General features: G+C 35.7%; 1 long non-coding RNA gene across 1 annotated transcript; it reads right to left on the reverse strand.

The window, feature by feature from the left end:
* Positions 1–15,398: 15,398 nt before the first annotated feature.
* On the reverse strand, positions 15,399–27,255 carry LOC100584601. Its single transcript, XR_004029168.1, has 4 exons — positions 27,191–27,255; positions 18,208–18,333; positions 17,386–17,453; positions 15,399–15,474 (listed from the first exon to the last, which is right to left on the reverse strand). It is a non-coding gene; the product is annotated as an uncharacterized LOC100584601 (long non-coding RNA).
* Between the last annotated feature and the right edge of the window lie 510 nt (positions 27,256–27,765).

Consider the following 27,765-nt stretch of genomic DNA (forward strand, 5'->3'; position numbering starts at 1 on the left):
ACACCTCACTGATCTTTTTTTTTTAATGTGTACTTTCTTTCTGTGATTTATGCTGTTTGGTTTCTACTGTGTTCGCAGGGTTGGCCTAATGAGACTCTGTGGCTTTCTTGAGACATTTGAATAGTACAGAATTTTATTTAAAAATTTTAACCAACACATTATGTTTACTCATGGTTGAAGGCAAAGCTCTTGGCTGTTCCTCTTTTTTCTGCCTCACTGTTACCAATGTAGATGACAGAGCCTTGCAGACTCATCTAAGCCTTGTAAGACTTCATACCATGTTTAAAAAAATCATAACTGCTTTTTTGGTTACATATTATAGAGTCATTATTTAATTCTGAATCTAGCTTTAAATTTTTGTTTAAAGTAGGAAATATTTTTTATTCCCACTTAATGTTATTGAGTAGGTATATTTGTGTTGCTGCTTACTTGAGGACTAATAATTATAGTTGGCCATGAAGCAAAAATCACGTATTTCTAAATTACCCTTTCAAAAGATTAAGTTGCCTGTAAATCACAATGTAGACCAAAATATTTATGCAGTACTTTAGAGACTCTCAATAACGACAAAAATCCAGGTTTATCTCTGGTAGAACAGTTGAGTACCAAATAGTTTGCATTTTATCATCTAATGTCCATCAAAAATAAAATTTTAAGCATGAGAATTACACTCAGAGCAGGGAGATGTTCAAACTATGGGAGGCATTTAGCCTGTGAAAGTGAGAAAACAAGATTTTGTGAATGTAGTCTTGGGATTACTCACTGTGTGCCTTTCAGCCACCTCCCCTCTCCCTTTTCTTTCATCGCTTTTTTCTCCTTGATTTTGAGTTGATTTTTGTATATTTATAATGGAATTCTCCAGTGTCATATTGTCTCAACAGCACATTATGAAATAAGTACTTTTAAATTTACATTCAAACACAGAGAAGTAGAGGTTCTTCTTTGAAAGTAGAGGTTCTTCTTTGAATGAACCCTACATTGCCTTTAGGGGGTGGTTATTATGTATAAATTTTAAAAATTGTTAACACTTGAAGCTAAAATTCATTTTTTTGTATTAAGTCTAATACATTTTTTAACTTAAGTGTAGATTTTTTTAAATGCTCAGTAAGAGTTTTATTTATACAATTTTTGTCACTGCAATTTGATTGTTTCATTCATTGCTTTCTTTGTAATACCATTTCTTCCAAATATTATGCTTTCATTGGTTTTATGAACAGATTTATACTTTAGAGTGTGAGCAAGGATGTTCTGTTAAATAAATGGGAAAATTAATCCTCCCGAATTTATATTGTGATGTGGAAGTGAAGAGTATGTTTCCTTTTGTAGCATTTCATCCAGTTTTCTCTCCATCCTTTGATACATGAACAAATTACATAAGTGAAGAACACCACTGTGTTTTCTTACATAACTTTTCAACTTCAGTAAGTCATGCAAGGATCAAATGTGAGAGAAATAGAGAACCTCAGGATCAACTCAAGTATTTGGAAAAAAGTACTGAAAAATGAGGTGGGGTAGTTTCCAAACTGACCTGCTCGGCATCGAAAGGATCTTGTCTCTTAAGAAAGCCATGGAGTTTTATCAGCTTAAAAGTGAGTGGTTTGTAAAATGAATTTTTTTTTTTCTTTTAAACTTACTTTTGAAACTTCCATTCTTGTTCGTGGATTGTGGTTTGTTAAAATAGTGATTATTTTGTTTTTATGAGATGTTTCTTGTATTTTTATTTATGTTCTTTTAAGGCAGAGTCTTGCTCTGTCGCCCAGGCTGGAGTACAGTGGCTTGATCTCAGTTAACTGCAACCTCCACCTCCCAGGTTCAAGTGATTCTCCTGCCTCAGCCTCCTGAGTAGCTGAGATTACAGACGCCTGCCACCACACCCAGCTAATTTTTGTATTTTTACTAGAGATGACGTTTCACCATGTTGGCCAGGCTTGTCTCAAACTCCTGACCTCAAGTGATCCACCCGCCTCAGCCTCCCAAAGTGCTGGGATTACAGGTGTGAGCCACCATGCCTGGCCTGTTTCTTGTATTTGATGATGAAAATCTGTTATTGACAGGCACCCGGCCTGTTTCTTGTATTTTATGATGAAAATCTGTTATTGACAGTAAGAGGATGGGGGCTGAGGTTAGCAACAGGGTGTTAGAAAAGCAGTCAAATTTTGGTTCTCAAAACATTTGATGTCTTATTCCTTTTTTTGAACATGGGTTTTGCTAAAAAAGCCAGCTATTTTGAAACTTGATTTTATTGTCATGTTCTCATTTTGAAATTCATCTTATTGTTTGTACGAATTGGCAGCCATATGTGGGAAATTTCAGTTTTGCATATTTTCAGATTATTTTCATTTTTACATCACAGGTTTTGAACAGATGCTATACAAAAGTATTCATTTATTTATCCAACAAAATTTAGTGCTGGTTATGTTGCAAGCACTTAGTGAACTTCATGCTGTACGTGCCTCAGATACTTTCGTGAATTTAACGGCAACATCAAGAACTTTTCCCTTTTGCACCTTATAAACCTTTAATTTCAAGGCATGTTGATGAGTGGGCATCTGCTATAACACAGTTTCATGGTCATTTAATTCACCATTATTTGGGTATACCTTATATTAAAGCTGATTATTAAAAACTGGAAAATATTTAGCACATCTTTATCTTGCCTTTTTCCTTAATATATGTAGATCAAGGGAGTTACTGGGAATCAATTTTAGGGATAGTTATAAAAATCTTACCTTTGCAACTATAACTTTGTCGTCAATGTAATAACTGGAAAAAATAATTTACGTTTCAAAGGCTTTAATCTTTGTATTTTTTTGAAAAGGAGCCTTCACCAAGATTCTTTAAAAATTCTTGCCCTGTCCTACAGTAGAGCCTTACAGACTCATGGATATGGTCCTCTAATGGATCTGTACCACCTCAGTTCTCTGATTGTCGCCCTCCTGTGGTGAAAATTAAAGCTTATTTTCATTTCATGTCTAGGATGTAGTATGTTCTTGTTGGGAAAAAATGAAGTTGCGTGAGAAATAAGTGCCTTCAGTATCGCCGTGTGTCACTTAATAAATATGACTAACATCTACTTTTACCAATTGCTGCAATTTGATCCTTAAACAGCCATCTTTAAATTATACTTTTTCTTTGGTTAAAGTAATTATAGTAGACGTTAATTATTTTTATATAATTTTCTTATGTGGACTGCCATTCTTAGAACTAAAACTTTCAGATGTTTATATTACAAGTACAATTATTATTTATTATTATTAATGTCATCCCTTTTTTCTGTAGCCAAATGTAATCAACTCTCTTCCTTTTACGAATCTAAATGTTACACTTATACAAGCAAGAGCAACAGCTGTATATCTGGATCACTGCAGTGCCTAGAAGATACAACAGCACAATTTACAAATCCAAATTTCCAGGAAGTCTCTGCACACACCTCTAGAACAAAAGATGCTTCGGAGACTAGAGGGTCAGAGGGCAAAGAGAGGAAATATTCCACTCCCAGCTCAGGTCAAAAGGGAAGAAAGCCTGGTGTTGAAAGAAATCCAAGAATGACTGTGTCTGCAACTCGCTCCTTTCTGTAAAGTATTCATGGTGTTTTAGTTAAAATATTTGTTCTTATGATGGTCAATAATATTAAGTTATGCTTTGTAAAATAATTTATTCTTTACTTATAATTAATGGATCATTCTAAATTATTATATGTTTAGTTGCTATAGTAAGATGATGTCAAAGATCTGTTGCCTGTTAAATGTTTCTGGGATCTTTATTTTTATATTATGATCTGTGCTTCCAAAGTTGAGGTGTAATTTTATTGTTTATACAAATGTAGAATAAAGCTTAAGTTTGGGGAGAAAAATAAAAGCTAGAGTTCTCCTTTCAGCTCTATAGAACAGTCATTCATTTCTATAAATGTTCTTTATGTAGCTTTCCTAGATCCACATTTAAAAAGATAAATATGGGGATCTACACAGGTCTCAGTAAGTGATAGTTCTTGATTAATAATGCATTTATTATAAAGCTTGAAGTTTAAAGTAGAATTTTGCTCAGCCTACGTATCTTTTATGGTCAGGCTGCTATAGTTATGTAATACCCAGTTAAATTTCAACTTCAGATAAACAAGGAATAATATTTTAGTATAAGGATGTCCCAAATATTGCATGGGATATACTTACACTGAAAAAAGTGTTTATCTGAAATTTAAAATTAACTGGGCATGCTATATTTTCTGTGGTAACCTTTTTTATAGAGAACAGAGTAAGTCAGCTAAATTTTAGAATACTTAACCATAACCTGGTGTTCTAGGTCTTTCCTTTTTGTAATTATTATTATTATTATGTGGAGTCAGGGTCGTGATCCATCACCCAGGCTGGAGTGCAGTGGCAAAATCACAGCGCCCTGCAGCCTTGAGCTTCTGGGCTCAAGTGACTCTGGCACCTCTGCCTTTGCCTCCCAAGTAGCTAGTACCACAGGTACGTGGGCCCAGCTAATTTATTTATTTTTTCATAGAGACAGGGTCTCAGGCTGTTCTGGAATTCCTGGGCTCAAGCAATCCTCCCACCTCTGCCTTCACTTCCCAAATAGCTGATACCACAGTCACACACCACCACCATACCCAGCTTATTTTTTATCAGGTTGGTGCAAAAGTAATTGCGGGTTTTTGCCATTGAAAGTAATGCAAAACCCGCAATTACTTTTTGCACCACCCTAATAGCTTTTTGTGGAGACAGGGTCTTGCCCTGTTGTCTAGGCTGGTTTCCAACTCCTGGGCTCGAGTGACTCTCCTGCCTTGGCCTCTAAAAGTGCTGGGATTACAGATAGGAGCCACTGCACCAAGCTACTTTGTATAATTTTTAACATAAATATTTTGAGAAATAGAAATGTTAAAATCCTTGGAGGAAAATTTATTGTAAAGTATACAATAGAAAAAAAGAATCAAACAAAATACAACAAATACAACAAAAAATATCAAAATTTTCAGAAGAACAAAACGAACTCTAGTTTTACAATCTTCAGAATTCAATCCCATTATATCAAACATATAAAGAAACATATTCAAAGAAAAAGGCAATCAATAGAGACTGACCTCGAGATGACCCAGATGTTGGAATTAGTGTGGATTTTTAAAGTAGTTATTGTAATTCTTAGTAAAATCAAACCCCCAAAAACCCTTAAAATAAGTGGATAGGAAATCACAGCAGAGGAGAAGAAACTACAGTAATAACAAAGGCTCAAGTGGAAATTCTAGAAGTGAAAAAGTTTTCGAAATTAAAAACTAATAATCAGTTGTGTTCAGGAGCAGCTTGGAGGTGGTAAAGAGTCAATGAACCTTAAAATACAATTGAAATGATTCAATCTGAAAAATGTGAGCAGTCATAGTTTGGGGTGAGGGAGCTTTTCCTTTGGTTAGTGCTTTTAGGTAATCTTGGTTTTGATAAGATTACCAGACTGATCCGTCAGGGGCATGCTAAGCCAGAGTTTATCTTGGTTTCAGTAGTGCTTTAAACAAAACTCATGAGATATCCTAGTGTACAAGATGGAAGAAGAGTGGACCAGATGTCAATATTTAGATGCAGTCATTCTAAACCTCCGTTGATCTCCCAGTGGTCTAGCTGAGGTTTGTATAAAGTGGAATGGGAGGAATAGGGAAGAAGCCCCCACCTACCCTCTCCTCTTGTCCACTTGTCCTCCTTCACTAGTGGATAAAGTCCACGGGAACAAGCAAGTTATTTTAAATCTGTATCTTCTGTTGTCAAAATCTGTAATTAGTTCTGCTCGCTGGACTGGGGACAGGAACCAAGGGAACATGAGGGTGAACGAGTTGACATGGTGTCCAGGAACACACTGTGCCTACATGCAGAATGTTTGTGTCAGGAAAGCCAGGCAGCAGGCAGATGGTCACAAATACCAAGCTAGTGTTGGGAAGCAAGATTCAGTCTCTTGAAGGCGATGTTCCTCATTGTGTGGTTTGTATCACTTGCTTCAGAATGACCTGGAGTACTTGTTACAATTCAAATTTTGAGCCCAATCCTAGACCTCCTAAGCCTGCATCTCTATGGATGGGTCTCAGTAGTCTACATTGGAAACGTGCAGGTCCCTAGGAGATGCTTATGCCATACAGATTTGAACTGTTGTGTTTACGGGTTAGGGAGCTGGCAAAAGCAAGGAACAGACCAAGCCCTTGGGTGGGAAGGCTCCATAACCTTGGTACCGTTAGCATTCCTGGCAGAACAGGATTCTGCCACATGCTTCGCAGCATCCCTAGCCTCTACCCTCTAACACCGTATTCCAGTTGTGAAAACCAAAAATATCGCCTGGGAGGCAAAATAGTCACCAGTTGGGAACCGGAACCACTGCTTTGTGGGATCAGAGTGGTTACTTTGTTCCCAATCCAAGGATCAGAACACACGATGAGAGAAAGTCCAGCTATTGGAACTGGAGTGCCAAGTTGAAGCTAGACCTACAACAAAAGCTCCAAAAGCTCCTTTATAGGGCTGATCCCATGCCTCAGCTACCTAGCTTGTACAGATGCCATGTAACTCTAGATTTGGTGACAGAAGGAATTTAAAGGCCAGAACTAGATAGGGTCTTTCAGATTAGGCCAGCACACAACGTGGACTTTTGACATCATCCAGATGCTTGAACCAACCTCAGTCCTGAGGCAGAATTTCCCGTGGCATCTGATACACAGCCTGGATTTGGAGCACTCACTGGGATTAGATGCCACGGGAATATTGTGTTTAGAAACTCTGAAACAGACAGGCTTCAACAAAGCAGACCTAAGCAACACGTAGCGTCTGAACTTCTTTATCAGCTTCCATTCCAGCCCACGAGGACAAAGGCGTCACAGATATATCCACTGTGGCTAACCTGTCCTCAGCAGGGAGCTTCCCCAGTACTACTCTCCCCTCTGTTCTGAGCCCACTTGCTCCTTTGCAATGTTTCCACTCTCTATCCCACTCCCTAATAGATGATTTGTCCTCTCTGCCCAGCCCCTAGTTCTGATATTTGAATTATCTGTGATCTGGGTAGTACTTAGGAGGTAGAACCAAAGCCTTGTTGATCGGATTGGGAGTTTCTAACTTCCTATTAAAGGCACTGATTAAGCATCTATCATATAAAGTAAAGTAAGATTATGATCCAGTAAGACAGATTCCACAAGTAGCACAGGAAGAATTGGTTTCCAGTACACTTCATGCTTCAGGACAGGAAATCCAGAAAAAAATTCTGTGGTACGTTAAGTGTGTACTGTAAGTTTCATTTCCATGTGAAAAACTGTAGGTAGCTAAAAAGTACATCCATGAAGAATCTTGATTAAACTTGTTTAATCCTGTTAAACTAGCTACTAGCTAAACAATCATTTCACAACAACTCAAGAACTCTGTAAAACCATTTCCAATGAATATTTTATTCAGAAAAAGACCACAAAACGATAAGGCAGAAACAAAAATCCCAGTCACTTGCAGTATCTGTCAGCTTTCAATTTGGTTCTCCTGTTTAAACAAAGAAAAATAGTAAAACTAATCTATGTAAAACATGCCATATGTATTCAACTGCTACTAAATATAAAAAGCTTTAAAACTGTGTTTTCAATTTTGGTTATTATATCACCACAACACTTATATTAAAATATGCATACTTTTAAATTTGGTTTCTATAAAAAATGGATTCTAATCTTATAAAAATTATTTCCTAATATTCAATAAATGTTGCCTAAGGGCTTTTTCAATCCAAATAGCAATTTTAATTATTCCAGAATTTAAGGGTTCTTTAAATTTCCATTTAACGGGGTGAGAATGCTGTATTATTACAAGTGATAAAAGTTACAGGACATAGAGCTTATTCCGTTTTAGAGTCCACATCCTGATTATATTTTATGTCCTCTTCTTGATTTCTTACAACTAGATACATATTCATTTGCTCAGCTGGAAAAAAATCTTAACATTATTTACTGACTTTAGGTATGAACTCTACCAGCTAGTTAGTAGGAAATATGTAATTAAACATTGCCTTTATCAAGTAATGTAAAAAAAGGGTAAGAGTAACTTTGCAACATAGGACTTCAATGAGAGGCTGGTGATTATCAAAATCTGGCACTTGATTGATTTATACTTGTACACCCACAGCTAAACGTCTCTACCTGTTTTTCTATGTTGCAAATCTAGGACATTACTTATCTACATAGGAAGAGTAATAAATATTAATAATGTGCTATGATAAACACCCTGCACTCTTCCAAATCTTAAAATAAAACTGCTTCAATTTCACTTGTTTAGCTTTTATACTTAGTATTTTAGTTGATCTATGCTTAAGGAACCTGAACTACTCTAACAGAATCCACATAATTTTTATATTAGTCAAACTGCTTCTTTCTAACTCTGGTTCTAATAGTTATAAAAAGATAATGATAAATTTATGAAGTAGACACAGTCAAGCCTGAATTTCTTAAAAGTATATACTTAGAATCAGTTATAATTTTTAGATATTCCTTCTTGACGATCTTCTCCCAAACTCATGATGTCCTCTCTAGGTAATACTGCCACACTCATAAATTAGAAATAAAGACAAAAATGTGAAAACTACAGTAATTTAAGAGAATACAGGTTTTCTACCTGCCATTTCTATTGGCTACTGAAAATAGTGAAAATAAGTAAATAAATAGCTACCCGTCCAGAAACGTCTCATGCAAAAATCCATCTTTCTGAGCCTTTTTAAGAATTTTACTGTCTTCTTTACTTATTTTAAGTTTGTGGTCTTGGAAGCTCTGAAATTTCTTTCTGCAAAGAAAATGTCTTCATTGAAAAATACCTCAAACTCTGAATATACATATTTACTATTAAATTTATAAACACTGTTAAATATTTTCACTTATTATAAAAGTCTAATTGTAGGCCAGGCGCAGTGGCTCACACCTGCAATCCCAGCACTTTGGGAGGCCAAGGTAGGCAGATGACTCGAGGTCAGGAGTTCAAGAACAGCCTGGCCAACATGGTGAAACCCCGTCTCTACTAAAAATACAAAAATTAGCCGAGCATAGTGGCGTGTGCCTGTAGTCCCAGCTACTCGGGAGGCTGAGGCAGGAGAGTCACATGAATCTGGGAGGCGGAGGTTGCGATGAGCTGAGATTGTGGCACTGCACTCCAGTCTGTGGGACAGAGCGAGACTCCTTCTTGGGGGAGAAAAAAAAAGTCTAATTGTACTTTTTCCAATAAGTTGGAGATTTTGAACAGCAAAGATGACTTTCGTGACCTCTCAAGAGGAGGGCCACTCATTGACTGGTTAGCACAAGGCCCCACTTCTATTAGGGCATGCTGGCTGGAGTCCCCTGTGTCCTGGCCATAGCACAGCCTTTGACTGGCATCACACCCATTCTATGAATGGAGAGATTGACTAACTCGAGTGACTAGCTTTGGGAGCTGGTAGGATGATTAGGAAAACTGAACCCTCAAGAAAAGAAAAGCATTTAGCTCAGTGCTCTGTCCTAGAGGCTACATTGTGTTGCCTCTTCTTGTCTATCAGTTTTCATTTGTTCAGACAGGGCCTTGCTCTGTCGCCCAGGCTGGAATGCAGTGGTGATCAGGGCTCACTGCAGCCTTGAACTCCTGGGCCCAAACAATCCTGTCTCAGCCTCCTGAGTAGCTGGGCCTACAGGCATGCACCACCATCCCCAGATAATTAGGTAATTTATTTTGAAAGCACTTTGAGAAGCACTTCACTGTCAAATCTGTAGGTCTAAAAGGAAAAGAATACATACACATAATTGATTTCACATTGTTTTACATTTCCTTTGTCTTCTTCTGGAATGTCATCTTTTTTCTTGATTTCTCTTTCAGCACAGGATCTAATCTAGATATTGGAAAAGAGAATCCAATGGGTTATATATTTATCTTCCACCTTCCCCACTTTATGTATCACATAAGAACATTCGAGATGATTTCTTATGCAGAAGAAAAAATTAACTGAGCAACTATATTCAGAAAAAGACAGGTTCTGGCTATGTGTTTTTACTTCATACATATAATCTATATAAGTAAGTGCCATCACATGCTTCCTCCGCAGCCCTTGTGTCAGAAACACTACAGACAAAATTATTTCCGAAACATTTTACACATCAGATCCTGCTAGGCAATAAAGCAATCTTTAATTTAATTTTGTCCTCCAAGTGAATACACTAGGATCAAATTATCCCTATTAGACAAGTGTTCATTTGATCAGATTGAAAGCTTAATAGCTATTTTACATTGCACAGACTATTACCAAAGTATTAAAACTTTTAACATTAAACAACTTGTTCTTAATTAATTGGAATGCGCCTCTTTTACTAGCTTCTTATATCCTCCTAAGTTTGGATAGATGTTTACTATCACATGTCATAAGTTAATTGATCTGCATTCAACAATTAGGATCACCCACAGAACAGGCAATTGGCAATGGTAAGGACTCATGTCTCCTAAGGGATCTCTGTGGCCAGAGTCCAGTTCCAGGGCTGCTTAGAAAGTGATGATAAATAACGTGTTTCTGCCAATGACATCTTTGTGACAGTTTTGATTAGAGGGGTCCCAGACCTGAAAACATTCCCTGCTAGGGCCTGTAACACAATGCTACCTATAGTAAGAGGGATCTGTGTTCTGGTAGATAAGGCAAGGTCATAAAGGTGAAGGGCTGACAGAGATTAGAAGAGCCTGCAATTAAATGGTACGAGAAGAGTCCTAAATAATCACTGTTCAGAGCTTCCAAGTACTTGACTAACCAAAGAGACCCAGAAAACTTTGTATTTCATCTGAAAATTGCTTTAAATAGTGAAAAATGCAATCATTGTGTATCTTTGTATCTTTGTATAAGTGCAAAGCACTGCACATATATTTGCAATTGTTGCCTTCAATAACACTTTTGTGATGATATCCAGCTGAAAAATAATTTAAACATGATACAATAAAATATAAATAAATAAAACTAAATGTAAGTCACGAACCCATCTGCATTTCCCCAATGACCTGTTTCCGGAGAAGCAATGTGCTATGAAATACTGAGAGTGGCCTCTGGAGTCAGCTGGGCCTGGGTACACATCCTGTCTTACCACACCTTGAAATCACTGTGATTTCCATGAACTGACTGACAAAAACCACGAGGATGTAAGGAGGGTCAGAGGCTGTCTTCCTGTCTCTAAGGCTGAGCTCACATCCACCTCACAGGAGCATTATGGAAATTCAAGATTACAACGCATGTGCCAGATGCATGCAATGAAAAAATATAACATTTCACTTCTCCAAGAAAATATCTACATTTTAGATTGAAATTGTTTGAGCTTTAGATTTGAAATTATCTGAAATCAAGACTATTCTAAAAGAAAATCAAACATATCACCAGAAATCTAACATGAAGAACATACAGAAATTTGATAGATGCTTTTAAATGACACTGGTAGAGAAAAATGTAACGCAAATTTTTATGCTCTAATTACAAGAACGAAGGACATTTTAGAAAAGGCATTTGCCCCCTCTCTTAGAGCCTTCCACTCTGGACCCCACAATGCCTTACAGAGCAAATCTGGGTCAGACTGGATGCAACCTGTGATTCCCAACAGAGACAAACAAAGCAAGGTTCGGGATGCTCAGTACTGGGATGGAATGCCAAGAAATAGAAAAACCATGTGTCAAGAAGGGGGGAATTATTCTTTAGACACATCCTGGTATATGTTTATCATTAAAGATCAGTGGCTTTTGTGAGTCTAAAAAATTAAGCCTTAAATGTTTTCATCAAATTCCAGTTAACTACCTGATTTATCTAGGTTATATTAACAGTATTATTTAGAATTTCAGCTTGAAATGAAGATGTCTGTGTATCTTTTATAATGATGTAAAACAAAGAGTAGGATTAGGGAGGGCACAGGCCACTGGTGCAATGGATAACACGTCTGACTATGGATGAGGGAATTTAGCCTGGAATAAGGAATTTTTATTTCCAGCTTAGTAATGCACACAAATTTTAAAAATAAAATAAAAATAATGTTTTATGTGATACATGTTTCTCCTAATGCAAAAAAGACGGGTACTATTAATAAAAATATTTTTAAAATGTAAGGGCTAAGGCCCCAGAAGTTCTGCTATGATTTTTTATGTTTCATAAAATGACTATCATCACAGAAGCTCAAGCATTACATAAATACAAATGCGTATACCCCTGACCTGGTAATTCTGCTTCTGGAAATTTATCTTCAGGTCAACCTGCACATCTATGAATTGATGCATATTCAATGTTATGTACTGCAGCACTGTTTATAAGAGCAAAAGACTGGAAACAGCCTAAATTTCCATCCATAAGAAACTAAATAAAGGTACATCCCTTAAATGGAATATTATGTGGTTGTTAAAAAAGAGAAAGAGAGGAAAAGCAAGAAGAAAACTTTCTACATTCAAATTAATAGTAGAAAACTCTCCAAGATACAATTTTCAGGAAAAAAAATAAAAGTCGAGAAGAACATAGAGGAGGCTACCTTTAGTGTAAAACACTTGAAAATTATAAATATATTCATATGTTTATAAAGAAATTTTAGGAGGCTATAAAAAAAACAAAGGGAAAGGGGAACAGGAGCTGGGACACAGGTGAGTAAGACGCATGGCAGGCATATGTCTTCACATGCTTTTATTTGAAAATGTTGGACCACGTGTACATGTTATCTATTTTAAAAATTAGATTTTAAAATACAAGCAAGAAAACAAGAACATGAAAGCCTAAAAACAGCATGTGGAACTACCAGAAAAAGATACTAATCCATGGAGATAATGGCAAGGTAGCTCCTAGATGCACTCATTTCTCTACCACATTGTATAAACGAGCCATCAACTATAGGATTTACAATTAAAAATGAGTCTGTTTGAAACACCACGTTATAAAAAGCTATTAACTCAATCTTTAAAGTGACAGTAAATGTTGACTTAACATTTTAAAGAGATATAGTCACATCGCATGTGTGAATATAGTCATCGGTATAAAATGTCATCGTTACCTTGAGTTACCTTAGTCATTTCTTCTTCTCCTGCTGTTTCACTTTTTGCTTCTATGTCCCCTGCTTCATTGCATCTAATAAAGCAGCTATTTGAGGCCAGTAAAGCCATTTTCCCCTAAGTGAAACAAAATAACAAAATAGCCATGAGGATACTTCTTGTAGAAGAAACACTAAGTGTTTAGACTGAATTAATTTTTCCTCCCTGATTTAAAAATCACAGAAAATAACTTAGAGAAAAACCTGAAAAATATAATACAACAACATGTAGAAAAGGAAACCAAAATCATCTTTCATTTTACTATTCAGATTACCACAATAAACATTTATAGTGTATCTTCCTAGCAGGACTAAATTCTAATTAGATAAGGTAAGATTGCTTCCTTTCTAAAAGATCTACTGAAGATAAAACTGATTTAGTTCAGTTTGAAAAATTAACTTTAAAGACAAGAACATAATTATGAATGCATACTTTATTCAAATATTAGCATTTTAAGTAAAATGTATTTTCTTCACAATTAGAAAACACGAAAAAGTATATACAATCCTTTGGTGTTTTGAATTTAAGAATCAATGTCTGAGGGACCTTTGTGTGTGAAAATAAATATTCATATACTTTTTTAGTTGTTAATGTTTGATGTATTACACTGCTTTCCATTAAACAAAACTTTAAAAACTGATTTTCTTGTGTATCTTAATCTGGGTTATAAATTTGGTTAGCTTAACTCCCTTAACAAATATAATGTTTATTTATAACTTGTATTTGGTTGATTTTTTTGGAAAACTTGGAATACCATAACACTTAGACAAAATATTTATAAATACAATGATTACAAAATATGTTAACCTTATATCACATCCAGTTAAAAACGTGCTGATAACATGGATTTAATTTCTTAGTCAAGTCACATGGGCTGGGTGGTCTCTCATCTGGATGGCTCCTGGTGTGCCCTGGAACATGGCGGTGTGGTCCAAGGCGATTTAAACCTGTGCCACAGATTATTCAGCTGAGTCCTTTTTGCAATAGAGTTTTAAGACCCTCTTTCATTTAAATTTAAACTTTTTGAAACTTAGTGTCCTTCCTAAAAATAAAATGAAATGAACTTTCCTAAGTGTTGTATTATTAGTACTATCTAAGTCATCATCCTGGCCTTATGAAATACTGGCATTTTCTACTGGTGTAAATTTTATTAGAAGTATCTCATCATAACTAGTAGGATCATTTCAAAGGGGTTGCAACAGATTAGCAGGTAATGAAATCAATGTAGTGTTTCCTGAATGGTATTGGGTGGGTAGGGGGGGAAAGGAATATACACAGACACACAGAGGAAGGGGTAAAAGAGAATAAGAAATATCAAGGTGCATAACACATGGATAAGTATTGTCAAGTACAACTCTTGCTTCAGTTATACATGTGTGTGTGCTGGGCTGCAATGTAAAAATGCATTTCTCAATGGATTGGGTCAAAATAGTTTTCAAGTCACGGACTTAAGATATTATCGTAGGGATTGAGGAAATAGTCTAAGTGATTACCTCTTTCTGGTGGGATGTTTGTTTAATCTGTCATCTCAGAAAACACTGCTGAGTTCCTATTTTCAGTTCATTATTGTATACTACCAAAGCTGCTACTCAAAGGCTGAGCTTATCTTCTATTTGTTCTGCGTGGTGCCCAGTAGTCCTTACTGTTTTTGATATAGTTATCTACTTTTTAAACACTACTTAGCACTCACATATTTTTGTTCAATCTTTACTTCTCACACAAACAGAAAAAGGAAATTATGTATTCAGTATCAACAAAGATTTAACAAAACATCCGTATACTACAACTGTCTACTTACTAAAATTAAGAATTAGTATATTATCTTTTTTCTTCTTATATTAAAACTATCTTTTCGTACACTATTTTAAGCTTATGAACTGAAAGTCTTTTAGAGATAATTTACTTCAATGAACTATTATTATTTATTTTACATACAAATTGTCACAACTTGGTCTTAGCTAGCTCCACTGTTCGCTGACAGTCTCTAATGTTTCTGAAAACATCCATGATTTCTGCTACAAAGAAGATACTTAGGGACTATTCTGTTTTCCTACTCTGAGACCTAAAATTGACTGGTTCTTTAATGGAAATGAGATCCATATCTAGGCAATAAGGGTACACAGAAATAATTGTGGGCAAAAGTACTAATGCTATTTTTGTTGCACTGTATTTGAGATCTCTTTAAAGCTCTATGTTCTTATTGATTTATTCCAATTTAATGTATTATACTATTGCATCCTACTTTTTCTTTTTAAATATATTATGATTGTTACAGACTTTCTGTTAAACTGACAGGAAATTTTTATAAACAATAACAGCACTTACATTTTAAAGGACTGGTTCCCACTGTTCTCTTGGTCCAATTGCATCTAAACGCCCAACAAGTTCATCTGAATTTATACCAAGATATTGTCCATAGCCAGATTTCAGGGCGATTCTGTACATTAATAAGATAGATAAAAGTTTAAAACTGAGAGAAAATTAATTATAGAACATCAAAACAGGACACGCGTATGTGTGTGGGTGTGTACATATCTAAAATTTCAGACTGGACATATTCCAAGTGTTCAAAAGATGCATGTGGCTGAGTGGTGACTCACTCCTGTAATCTCTGTGCTTTGGGAAGCCAATGGGAGAATTGCTTGAGGCAAGAAATTCAAGATCAGCCTGGACAACATACTGAGACCCCATCTCTACAAAAAATTTACAAAATTAGCTGGGCATGGTGGTGTGAGCATGTAATACCAGCTACTTGGGAGGCTGACGCAGGAGGACTGCTTGAGCCCAGAAATTTGAGGTTATAGTGAACTATGATCACACCACTGCCCTCCAGCCTGGGTGACAGAGTGACTCTGTGCCTTCAAAAAAAAAAAAAAAAGCTACATGTGACTAGTTGTTGCCATATTGGACAGTGCAGTTTTAAATTTGGTTTTATATTTTGCTTTTTTAATATAAACATTGTACCTTATATATTACATAACATATATTTTCAAAATTCATCATTCTTCAATTATACCTCTTTAAAGTTCAATAATAAATTACTAAAACTTACTTTTTCTCTTATCATAAATAGTTCTATTTACATCTATTCTGTACATAAAACTGATTTATCCTTAGAGAAAATTCCTAGAAATAATTGGATCAAAGGGTATCAACTATAAAGTTCTTATGTCATCAAACTGTTTTCCAGAAAATGCTGCTTCCATTTACATTCTTACCTCAAATTAACAGAGTATGATTTGTATCATGGATTTTTTTTTAAACATTATGACTCTAAAAAAATACTTGAAAACCTGATATGGAAAAAAACAGTATCCTATTAATTTGCATTTTAGTAGTTAACTAGAATAACAATTGTTTTTCTTTTCCTTTCCTTTTTAGTTTTTAGATGATCTGATAATGTCCCTTGTCCATTTTTCTATTGAGATCTGACTGTTCACAATTTTTCTACTGGGGTCTTCAGTGCTATGAATTCTATATAAAATACATATGAAAAATAAGAACTCACTGCCTATTAAGATTGTTGCAAATATTTTCCTCATTTGTCAGTTAATTTTCTTTATAATCCTTTTTTGTTTATAATTGTAAAGCAGTTTAAAACTACCGAATTTTTTCTTCCTCTGCTCTTATTCTTTGTCTTTCACCATACTTATCAGACTTTCAAAGAAAGTACAGAAATAATCATCTAAATGTGATTTTGTAAAATTATGATTTCTAATCTTTTACCTTACCGAGAATCTCCTGAGATGCCAGAATTGACTTTTACTCCTTTATATGTTAATGATTATATAACAGAAATCATTATCATGTTGATGTAACCAATTACTAAAATATGTAAATTCACTTCCAGTATCTTTTTCCCAAAGAATCATTCTATACTTCTGCACAAGGTGAGAATAAAAAAGGTTACTTTAGAAAATGACCATAAAAATAGTGAATAAAAATATTCTTTTGGTCGTTATGATGCTGTAACATTCTCTGCTGGTTTCAACAATATTCCTTTTTTTAGTCTTCCTGTTTGCCTTTAGACTTCCAAACAGTGAGTTTAAATATCATAGCAACAGTGAACCAGGTTTTGTACTATTTGATTTTTTAATCTAACTTATTTGGTGTGTGAAATTATTAATCTTCATTTTTTAACTTACATATCTTTTTTCCAGCCTAGCATTATATATTGACAGGAAATCCACTACAAGTGATCACAAAATCTACTTTCCAAAAAAGATATTTCGTTTTTTATATCAAAATTACCCTGTGGGCTTAAGTAAGACAGTTACTAAAATTTTAAATGAATACAATTAAATTTTTAAAATAACTGGTTACTAATTATATTACAACATAAGGTCACCTGGAATCAGATAATTTGACAGCCATAAACTGCTCTGGAGGACTCATCAACTATTGGAGAAAAAACATCTGAAAATAAAATTGACATTTGCTATAAATATAAAGAGATTATTTTGCTTTAAAAAATGTGGCTATTTTCTTCTGCAATTAAATGTAAGAATATTCACATATACTGATGTCACTGTAATACTGTATCTTTGGAATCAAGGTCTATTTTACCTTCTTTTAACTACAGTGCTAATTTTATATGCTGAGTAAGACAGGGTGATATAATGCTTATATAGTAACTTTCGAGATAGCTTCTCTTCATGTTTTAAAATACAGTCATAAATAAGCACTTATTTAAAAAGCTAAACGCTTTCATTTATTCAAGGGATGGCCTTGCTAACCAAACGATGCTGCTTTTAATCTTCTAATTACTTCGTATCTCATTAGTGCTTCCTCTAGTGGGCTAAAGAAAATGAGGAAACTTCAAATTGTTAAATGCACCCAGGAGAGTTTTGGTAATAGGTCTGAATAAAAAAGAAATTCAAACATTTTTGACTCAAATAGGTTTTCTTTTTTCTTTCCACTTACTATTTTAATTACTCCTGCTGTTTTGATTTCCAAAGATACTCTTCTGGAACTATACGGAATGTTTTCAAATGCTTATATTAGAGAGACTTGCCAATGGCTGGTAAATATTAAGGAATTAAAAAAAATGGAAGAGTCAAATGCAATGCTTCCATTCCTTTGGAAAATGTTTGAGACTAGTTAGAGTTTGGCCTAAATGAATGTCCTAAAATCTACACCTGTGGCAGCCTCTTCCCTTCCAGACACAAACCTTCTTTGTGTGGAGCTCCCAAGGTAAAAAGACCGTTGTCGAGTGCATGTATATAGGTTCCCTCATCCATTTCAATGGCTATGGTTCCCGAAATTTCACCAAAGTTTGCTACTGTCCACCAGATTCCTAAAAAATAAAATTGATATTTCAACTTTATATTTTAGTTTTGACATAGAGTTCTTTGTTATCATAACTTAGTTTTAAAAACTTTTTATTTTGCAGTTGTAAGAAGTAATACAAAGATCTCACATATTCTTTGCTCGCTTTGTCTCAATGATGACATCTTGCATAAGTATCATACACTGTTAGAATCAGGAAACTGACATTGATATAATCCATGAAGCTTATTCAGATTTCACCAGTTTTACATGTACTTGTTTTCATGTATGTGCACAGATTCATGCGACTACCAGCACAGTCAGGATTAGGTTTTTAAAACACAAAATAGCAACATACAGCCAGGCATGGGGGTGCCTGCCTGTAATCCCAGCTACTCGGGGAGGTGGGAAAGAGGATCACTTGAGCCCAGGAGTTCAAGGTTATAGTGAGCTATGATCATGCCACTGCACTCTAGCCTGAGTGACAGAGCAAGGTCCTGTCTCAAAAAAAGACCAAAACAAAACAAAAGGCAACATGTGAAGGTACAAAGTGATATATGGAGAACGGTCTCTCTCATGATACACCCCAGCCATCTATTCATGCCTGCTTTCCAGAGGCAATGCCTATCATAATATTTCTGAAAAATGCCTCTACAGGAAGACTTTCTAGCACAGTAAACTTTTTTTTTTTTTTGAGATGGAGTCTTGCTGTGTCGCCCAGGCTGGAGTGCAGTGACGTGATCTTGGCTCACTGCGACCTCTCCCTCCCGGGCTCAAACAATTCTCTGCCTCAGCTTCCCAAGTAGCTGGGGTTACAGGCGCCTGCCACCATGCCCGAATAATTTTTTGTATATTTTTAGTAGAGACGGGGTTTCACCACATTGGCGAGGCTGGTCTTGAACTCCTGACCTCGTGATCCACCCGCCTCTGCCTCCCTAAGTGCTGGGATTACAGGTGTGAGCCACTGCACCTGGCCAGTAATCTTAACTATGATTTTAGGTTGAAAGTAAAATGAGCAGAATCTATGTCTATGTATACTAATTTCCAATTTGCCAATAGAAATGTTAGACTCTAGGAACAATTATTTAAGCAGTTGTTATAAAATTTATATCTTAATGTTAAAAAATTCCTCAAACCTCTCCTAAATTGTACTTACTAGAGTAGAAATGAGTCAACATTAACTGGATATGACATATTAAGGAATTTTTGTTAATTTTACAAGGTCTGATAATGATATAGTATAATGTATAAAAATAAAGAACAAAACAGGTGATGAGAGAAAGACATACCACTTTAAGAAATGTACATTTATGTACTTATGGGTAAAATGACATAATATCTGTGATTTTACTTAAAATTTTCTAGGAAAAATGTGTGTGGGTGTGTTGTAAATCAATGAGATTGGCAAAATATTGATAATTAATGCTGGGCCTGGGACATGGGGATTCATTATATTCTATGTATGGAATAGTTTGGATATTTCCATAATAAAAAGGTTTTAAAGATTCAGTTAATTCCACTGCACAAAATTTTCCATTCAACTAAACATTTCATGCTTTTCATAATCAATTTTAAAATACATAAAATTTTAGCTAAAGTGAATTGGACCCTTATCTAACACCAAATACAAAAAGTAACTTAGAATAGACCAAAGACCTAAATATAAGAGCTAAAGTTAGAAAACTTTTAGAAGAAAATGGGAAAAGCTTCACGACAATGAATTTGGCAATGATTTCTTGTATAGAACATCAAAGGCACAGGCAACGAAAGAAAACAGACAAACTGGACTTTATCAGAATTAAAAACTTTTGTGCATCAAGAACCACTGTCAACAGAGTAAAAGGCAACCCAGAGAATGGAGAAAATATTTGTAAACTACATACATTATAAGGAATTAATATCCAGACTATATAGAGAACTCCAAAAAGACAAATACCACAATTCAAAACTGGGCAAAGGACGTACACGAACATTGCTCCAAAGATGATATACAAATGGCCAATAAGCACTTGAAAAGACGCTCAACATCACTAGTCACTAGGGAAATGTAAATCAAAACCAAAATGCAATACCACTTCACACCCATTCGAATAGCTATTATCGAAACAAACAAACAAAAAACAGAAACCAAGAAAACCAGAAAACCAAATGTTGGGCAGGATGTGGAGAAACTGAAACCCTGTGCAATGCTGGTGGGAAGGTAAAATGGTGCATGTATTTAAATGCCACTGAAGTGTACACTTAAAAATAGAAAAAACTGGCAAATTCTATATTCTGTATATTTTACCTCCACACACACACAAAACCAATAGAGAAAAAGAAAATTAATCAAAGTTAAAATTTCAGCTAAAGATGATTAGAAAGCAATAAAACTAATGGCAACTTAGATGCTTGAGTTATAGCTACAATCGTTTTCAGGAAAAGAAATAATGCTTCATTCAGAATCACTATCAACAGTGTTATGACCAGCAAGTCTTTCTTATACATGTAATAGTTAATGATTTTAAATTAGATTTATTTTGTATGTTCTATGCCACGTTCACCAAGTACACTTAATATTAAATAAAATCATTGAAATATAATATCTCATTAATGTTTTGCAAATGAAGAAGAAATTTCTGGCAGACAAGCTCCTCAAAATTTTCACACTCTGTCCAAGTAGGGAAATGATACAATAACATTACTTATAATATTGTCAACTGAAAAAATCACTTTGAGCAGATGCCAGTATTTTTTCTCAATGAGATTTCAAAGAATAAAGCTAAACACAGTATCATCAAGAATTAAATGTGAGCATTCTGCCTATTTTCTGCAAGTGGCCTCCATTCAACCTTTGGAGGTATGCTTATATGTTTAACGACTAAAGTAACATAACATAATACTTAACGGTGCCACTCTGGGGTTTTAGCTGTGAAAAAGCAGTGGATCCTAAGAACAGTAGGCACTGAAGTTCCCTGTCTTTACATCAGGTTACAGCTCAAGCTGTGTATATGCTGCAGATGCCCAAGCTGAATTTAAGAGAATCCGCTCTAAAATATTACTTGCTATTTAGACACATGATTAAAGTTATTTCCTTTTAAACCTTAGGCACATGGTCAAATATTCCTGCTGTGTTGTCTCACAATGCATAACAAAGTTTTTCACATATTTTCACATAGTTTAGAATGTCTGGCATGCCTGTAATCCCAGCACTTTGAGAGGTGGAAGCAGGAGAATCACTTAAGCCCAGGAGTTCAAAATCAGCCTACGCAACAAAAGGAGATCCCCATCACTACAAAAAAATTAAGAAATTAGCTGGGTATGGTGGTACGAGCCTGTGCTCCCAGCTACTCGGGAGTCTGAGGTGAGAGGATTGCTTGAGCCTACGAGGTCGAGGGTGCACTGAGCCATGATCACGTCACTGCACTCCAGCCTGAGCAACAAAGCAAGAGCCTGTCTCAAAAAAAAAAAAAAAAAGTCCCGATGCACCAGTGTCATGGCTGATAAGATACTACCAGGGCACCCTCATTCTAGCATCAAGGCTGTGTGACAGCTCACCTCACCTTCTGACTAACCCAGTGCTTCTGTGCTAAGGGCCCCCTTAAATCTCTACCTTCATTATGTGCTTGGCACAAAGGAATGATATATCTTAGATTTGGAAATGGAATTTTCTTCCCCAATCTTACTGTAGTCTAAGTACCCTTCACAGACCTTCTATTAACCCATAGCTGACTTAGCTTTAGTTCCTGGGTAAATAAAATATGTGTTTTGCAAACTACAATGTTGTAAGTTCAATTGCTTCTGAATCTAGCAGAGCTCAGTGAAACTCTTTGCTTACAGACGTGCTCGTGTTTATTAATGTCACACATGGTATCTCCATGTGAAAGACAGAATTTCTTTCATCCTATTTACCAATCCCTTCAGATCCTTGTGAGGAACCAACAGAACAGCTTTAAAAAATTAAAAGGTTTTTTTCTTTCCCTTCACAAACAGGCACATGCTTACTTATACGGCAAGTTTAGAAAATCCACAATGCAAAAGAAGGTAGAAGGACAAAGAGAAAAAGACGCAGGACTTCCTCTTCCAGCCAAGATGGACTTGCCCTCCCACCATGACCAACCAGAAAACTGAAACTGGATACAGTATTTGAGAAAACTGTTTTCGGGGATTGGAACACAGGCAGAACAGGACTGTGATATTTGACAACAGGAAAACACAGGAGGCAAATCTCACACACACTTCTGTTTTCTGTCCAATGGCAGTTTCTTGACCACACAGAGAGAGGTAGAGACTCCAAAAATGAGGCAATGTCACTGTCACTAAGCTGAGAGTCTTGCAGTGCCAACATGTTGGGAGTTTAGAGAATAAGGTACTGGAGAAGAGGGAACTACATACAGGTGAGGCCTCAAAAGAGTATGCAAAAGTTCTCTGCAGGTCTGGGGCCAAGGGCTGGGGGGAGTGCATGCAGTAGGCAGGCTCCACAAGGCCTCTGCAGAGTGGCTGGCACTTCTGAGGGCTGACTGGAGATGCCAGAGATCACACAAATTTGGGACACAGCAGAGTGGAGAGAACTCACCAAGTAGACCTAGAACATGTGGCTGAGGCCCATGAGGATGAACCTTTCCTAGAGTAAGAGTCACTGTCTAAGTCTATGGGCAAAACCCTAATAAATAAGCACAAACTAACAAGGGCCCAGGCTTGACAGGAGCAAAAGGGTGGTCAAATAATTTAATTAGGCATCAAGACATTTAACAGAAATAAAGGTTAAAATGTTACGAAAATGAAAGACTGAATTTATAAGGAAGACTTAAGAATCCTAAATGTGTACACATGACAGCTTCATAATACTTTAAGCAAAAACTTCTCAAGTGGACAGATCTAGAATTACAGCTGGAGATTTTAACATAACTCTCAATACATTTTAGGATGAGTAAAAAATCAGTAAGGACACAGAAGATGTGCATAGTCACAAGCTCCACCAGTTGATCTAACTGACATCTAAAGAACACTGAACCGCTGGGTGCCGCGGCTCTCGCCCGTAATCCCAGCACTTTGGGAGGCTGAGGTGGGTGGATCGCCTGAGGTCAGGAGTTTGAGACCAGCTTGGCCAATGTGGTGAAACCCCGTCTCTATTAAAAATATAAAAAAAATTAGCCAGGCGTGGTGGCAGGTGCCTGTAATTCCAGCTCCTCTGGAGGCTGAGGCAGGACAATCACTTGAACCTGGGAGGCGGAGGCTGCAGTGAGCCGAGATCGCGCCACTGCACTCCAGCCTGCTGGGCAACAGAGCGAGACTTCATCTCCAAAAAAAAAAAAAAACCAAAAAAACCCTTAACCAACATCTGCAGAATACACATTCTTTGCAAGTGTACATGGAAATTCACTAAGAAAGTATGTTCTCCAACTATACTATAAATGAATTAGAAATCATCAACAATAACATACCTATAATATCTCTATGTAGTAGAAATTAAAAACAATACACTTTTAAATAACTCAAGTGTCCATGAAAAGAAAAATCACAAGGAAAACTAGATGATATTTTGAATGGAATGAAAATGAAAACAAAATGTGTTGACTATAACTAAAACTAAATTGGAATAAAGAGATCTAAATCCCTTCTTAAGAAGCAATAAAACAAGAGCAAAGTAAACTGAAAATAAAGGGAGGAAAAAAAAAGATTGAAAATAAATTAAATAGAAAATGAAAACAAGAGAAAATAAGTAATACTGAAACAGGCATGTTCAACCTGAGGGCTGCATGTGGCCCAGGCCAGCTTTGAATGCAGCCCAAAACAAATTCATAAGCTTTCTTGAAACATTATGAGATTTTTTTGCTTTTTTTTTTTTTTGGCTCATCAGCTTATCGTTAGTGTATTCCATGTGTGGCCCAAGACAATTCTTCTCCTTCCATCGTGGCCCAGGGAAGCTAAAAGATTGAATACCCCTGTACTAAAAGATCATTAATGATCTAAAATAAATGATCTTATAAAGAATTGATAAACCTCCAGCTAGACTGATCCAGGAAAAAATAGAAAAAACACAAATTACCAATATGAAGAGATTGCAATACAGATTAGATTCTACAGACATTAAAAAGATATTAAACGAATATTCTGAACAATTTTATGCCAATAAATCCAACAACTTGGATGAAATGAAATTTTCCTAAAAGACACAAATTACCAAAACTGACTACAGAAAACTCTGAAAATATCTCTTAAAAAATCTTAATTTTCCCACAAAAAACTAAAACCAAACCAAACAAAACCCTCTAGGTTCAGATGACTTCACTGGTAAATCCTATCAAACACGTAAGGAAGAAATCATACCCATCTTACACAGCTATTTCCAAAAACAGGGAAGGAGACAGCACTTCCCATCTAATTTTATGACACCCAAAATCACCTTGACACCAAAACCAAATAAAGCCATTACCAGAAAAGGATACAAAAGTCCAATATCTCCCATCAACACCAATATAGAAATCTTAAAAAAAAAAAAAAAAAAAAAAAAAACACCTAGAAATCAAATCTAGCAATACCCCAAAGGATAACACACTACAACCAAGTGGGGTTTATCTCAGGGATGTAAAGTTAGTTTAAAAGTTGAAAATGAAATCAATGTAATTCATTGATAGAATGAAGAAAGTTGTAAGATCATCTCAACAGATACAGAAAGAGGCATTTGACAGCATTAAACATCGTTATGATAAAAACTCCCAAGAAACAAAGTTTAAAAGGAATGTCCTCAATTTGATAAAGGTTTTCTCTGCAGATTCTACAGACATCATACCATATGGTGGACTACTGAAAGCTTTCTGCCTAAGCTTGGGAACAATGCAATTATGCCCATTCTCATGACTTCTGTTCAACACTATGGAAGTCCTGGACTGTATAATAAACCAATAAAAAGCAAGACAAGACATAAGGATTAGAAAGAAAGAAGTAAAACGATAGTCACAGGAAACATAATTGCAAATTTCTTAGTTTTCTATATAAACAAACCACTAGAAGTAATAAGTGAAACAGACTTAAGAGACTACAAAGTCACTACACAAAAATCAATTGTATATCTACATGCTGACAGCAAACAACTGGAAAATCAAATTCAAAAGTTCTATTGACAGTAGTGTAAAATTATAAAATACTTAAGAATAAATGTTTAAACAGGCATGCAAGACGGCTACATTGAAAATTATGAAATATTGAGGCCCAATATTAAGATGTTGATTCTCCCCCAAATGATCCGGACTCAATACAATTCTCTGAGAAAATCCAACAGGCTTCACTGTAGAAATTAATAAGTTAATAGTTAATAAGTACAAAGTTGGAGGATTCACACTACCTGATCTCAAGACTTCATGAAATTATAGCAATCAAGAGAAATATACCAACAGAAAAACAGACAATCAATAGAACAGAGTCCAGAAATAGACCAATACATAGAAAGTTAATTGATTTTTTATGAAGATACCAAACTGGATTAATGCAAAAAGAAAACACCAGTGGTGCTGGCACAAATGGCTATCAAGATGTTAAAAAAAAAAAAAGTAAATCTTGAAACTGAACTTACACCATGCCAAAAATTAATTTGAGATTAATGACAGATTTAATGTAAAAACTAAAACTATGATGCCTCTAAAAGACAATGTAGAATATTTTCCTGACTTTGGGGTAAGCAAAGATCTCTTAGATCAAAGAGATAAGGCAGTAACCACAAAACAAAAAAAAATAAACTAAGCTCTATAAAAATTAAAAACTTCTGACCATCCTGGCTAACATGGTGAAACCCCATTGCTACGAAAAACACAAAAAATTAGCTGGGCGTGGTGGTGGGTGCCTGTAGTCTCAGCTACTTGGGAGGCTGAGGCAGGAGAATGGCGTGAACCCAGGAGGTGGAGCTTGCAGTGAACCAAGATTGCGCCACTGCCCTCCAGCCTGGGCGACAGAGCGAGACTCCATCTAAAAAAAAAAAAGAAAAAAGCTGCCCATCCAAAAACCACCATTAAGAAACAGAAAAGTTGAAACTCAGACTGGGAGAAAAGACTGATAAGACCATCAACTCTTGGCAAAGATGTAACTGGAGCACTAATTCATTCTTGGTGGGAAGGTAAAATGGCACAACCACTATAGAAAATTTTTGGCAGTTTCTTATATAGTTAAACATCCACCTATCCTTTGACACAGCAATTCCACATCTACATATCTACCCTAGATTTTACCCTAATTTTAGAATTGTTGATTTACCATTTCAGAAGCAATGATTCTTCCAGAACATTAGCTTTATACCATTCTATATTTTATATATTTTTTAAGCTACCATAATTTATGAAGATTCAAAATGCAACTTGCCAAGTTTTGACAGAGAAAAAAAAAGTATGGAAACAACTAACGGAAAATAGGCTGGTGAAGTGTGTTTGGGTCAGTTTATTTCTAGTATCATTTACAGGCTACCCTGATGTTGTATTTAAAATTTTCATTCATTTCAGAGTTCAGAAAATAATTCTTCCTGTGAAGATACTTCTTTTAAGAGACAACTGACTTCTACAACTAAAATGTATACATGTTCAAAGAAAATAACTTGTAAAATATATTTGGTTGAATAACATTTACATTAAGCCTTTAAAATTATGTATCAGAATCTCCCGCCATTAAGCAGTCTAATGGTGCCTACTAAGTCAGAGAGTTGTAATTCTTCTCTCCTGTGCTCTGTTCTAATAATGAAGTAAAGGCATCAGTAGCATCAACTGTGCTAAAGAATAAATGGAATTTACAACTGTAGGTAATATTTAAGCACTTTAAGACAAATATGAATACATCATAAATTTTGAACTAGGAAAATATTTTCAATGAGATCTCAATAAATGTTAACTTTTTTCAGAACAGAGCACTGAAAACTGACTCACCAACAATATCAAGCTGGGTTTCTTCATCTTCTCTTTTTCTCTTATCTTTGCTCTTTTTCTTCTTACTACAGGACATAATTTATATAGATGAGTTTAGGTATATTGATTTGAATGATAAATAAATATCATAAGATTGAAACTTGGAAGTCTTTTAAGCTGTTTCATTTATAAATTATTGATTTAGGAAGACTTACACTGCTACACCCTCTTTTTTTTTTTTTTTTTTGAGACAGAGTCTCGCTCTGTCGCCCAGGTTGGAGTGCAGTGGCGCAATCTCGGCTCACTGCAAGCTCCGCCTCCCAGGTTCACGCCATTCTCCTGCCTCAGCCTCTCCGAGTAGCTGGGACTACAGGCGCCCACCGCCACGCCCGGCTAATTTTTTTTTTTTTATATTTTTAGTAGAGACGGGGATTCACCGTGGTCTCGATCTCCTGACCTCGTGATCCGCCCGCCTCGGCCTCCCAAAGTGCTAGGATTACAAGCGTGAGCCATCGTGCCCGGCCTGCTACACCCTCTTAAATACAGTACTGAGAAGTTGCTTCAGGCTTTGTACATATTATGTTAAAGTTCAAAGC

This window comes from Nomascus leucogenys, unplaced genomic scaffold (genome assembly GCF_006542625.1).
Source record: "Nomascus leucogenys isolate Asia unplaced genomic scaffold, Asia_NLE_v1 000639F_144627_qpd_obj, whole genome shotgun sequence".
Taxonomy (NCBI): Eukaryota; Metazoa; Chordata; class Mammalia; order Primates; family Hylobatidae; genus Nomascus; species Nomascus leucogenys.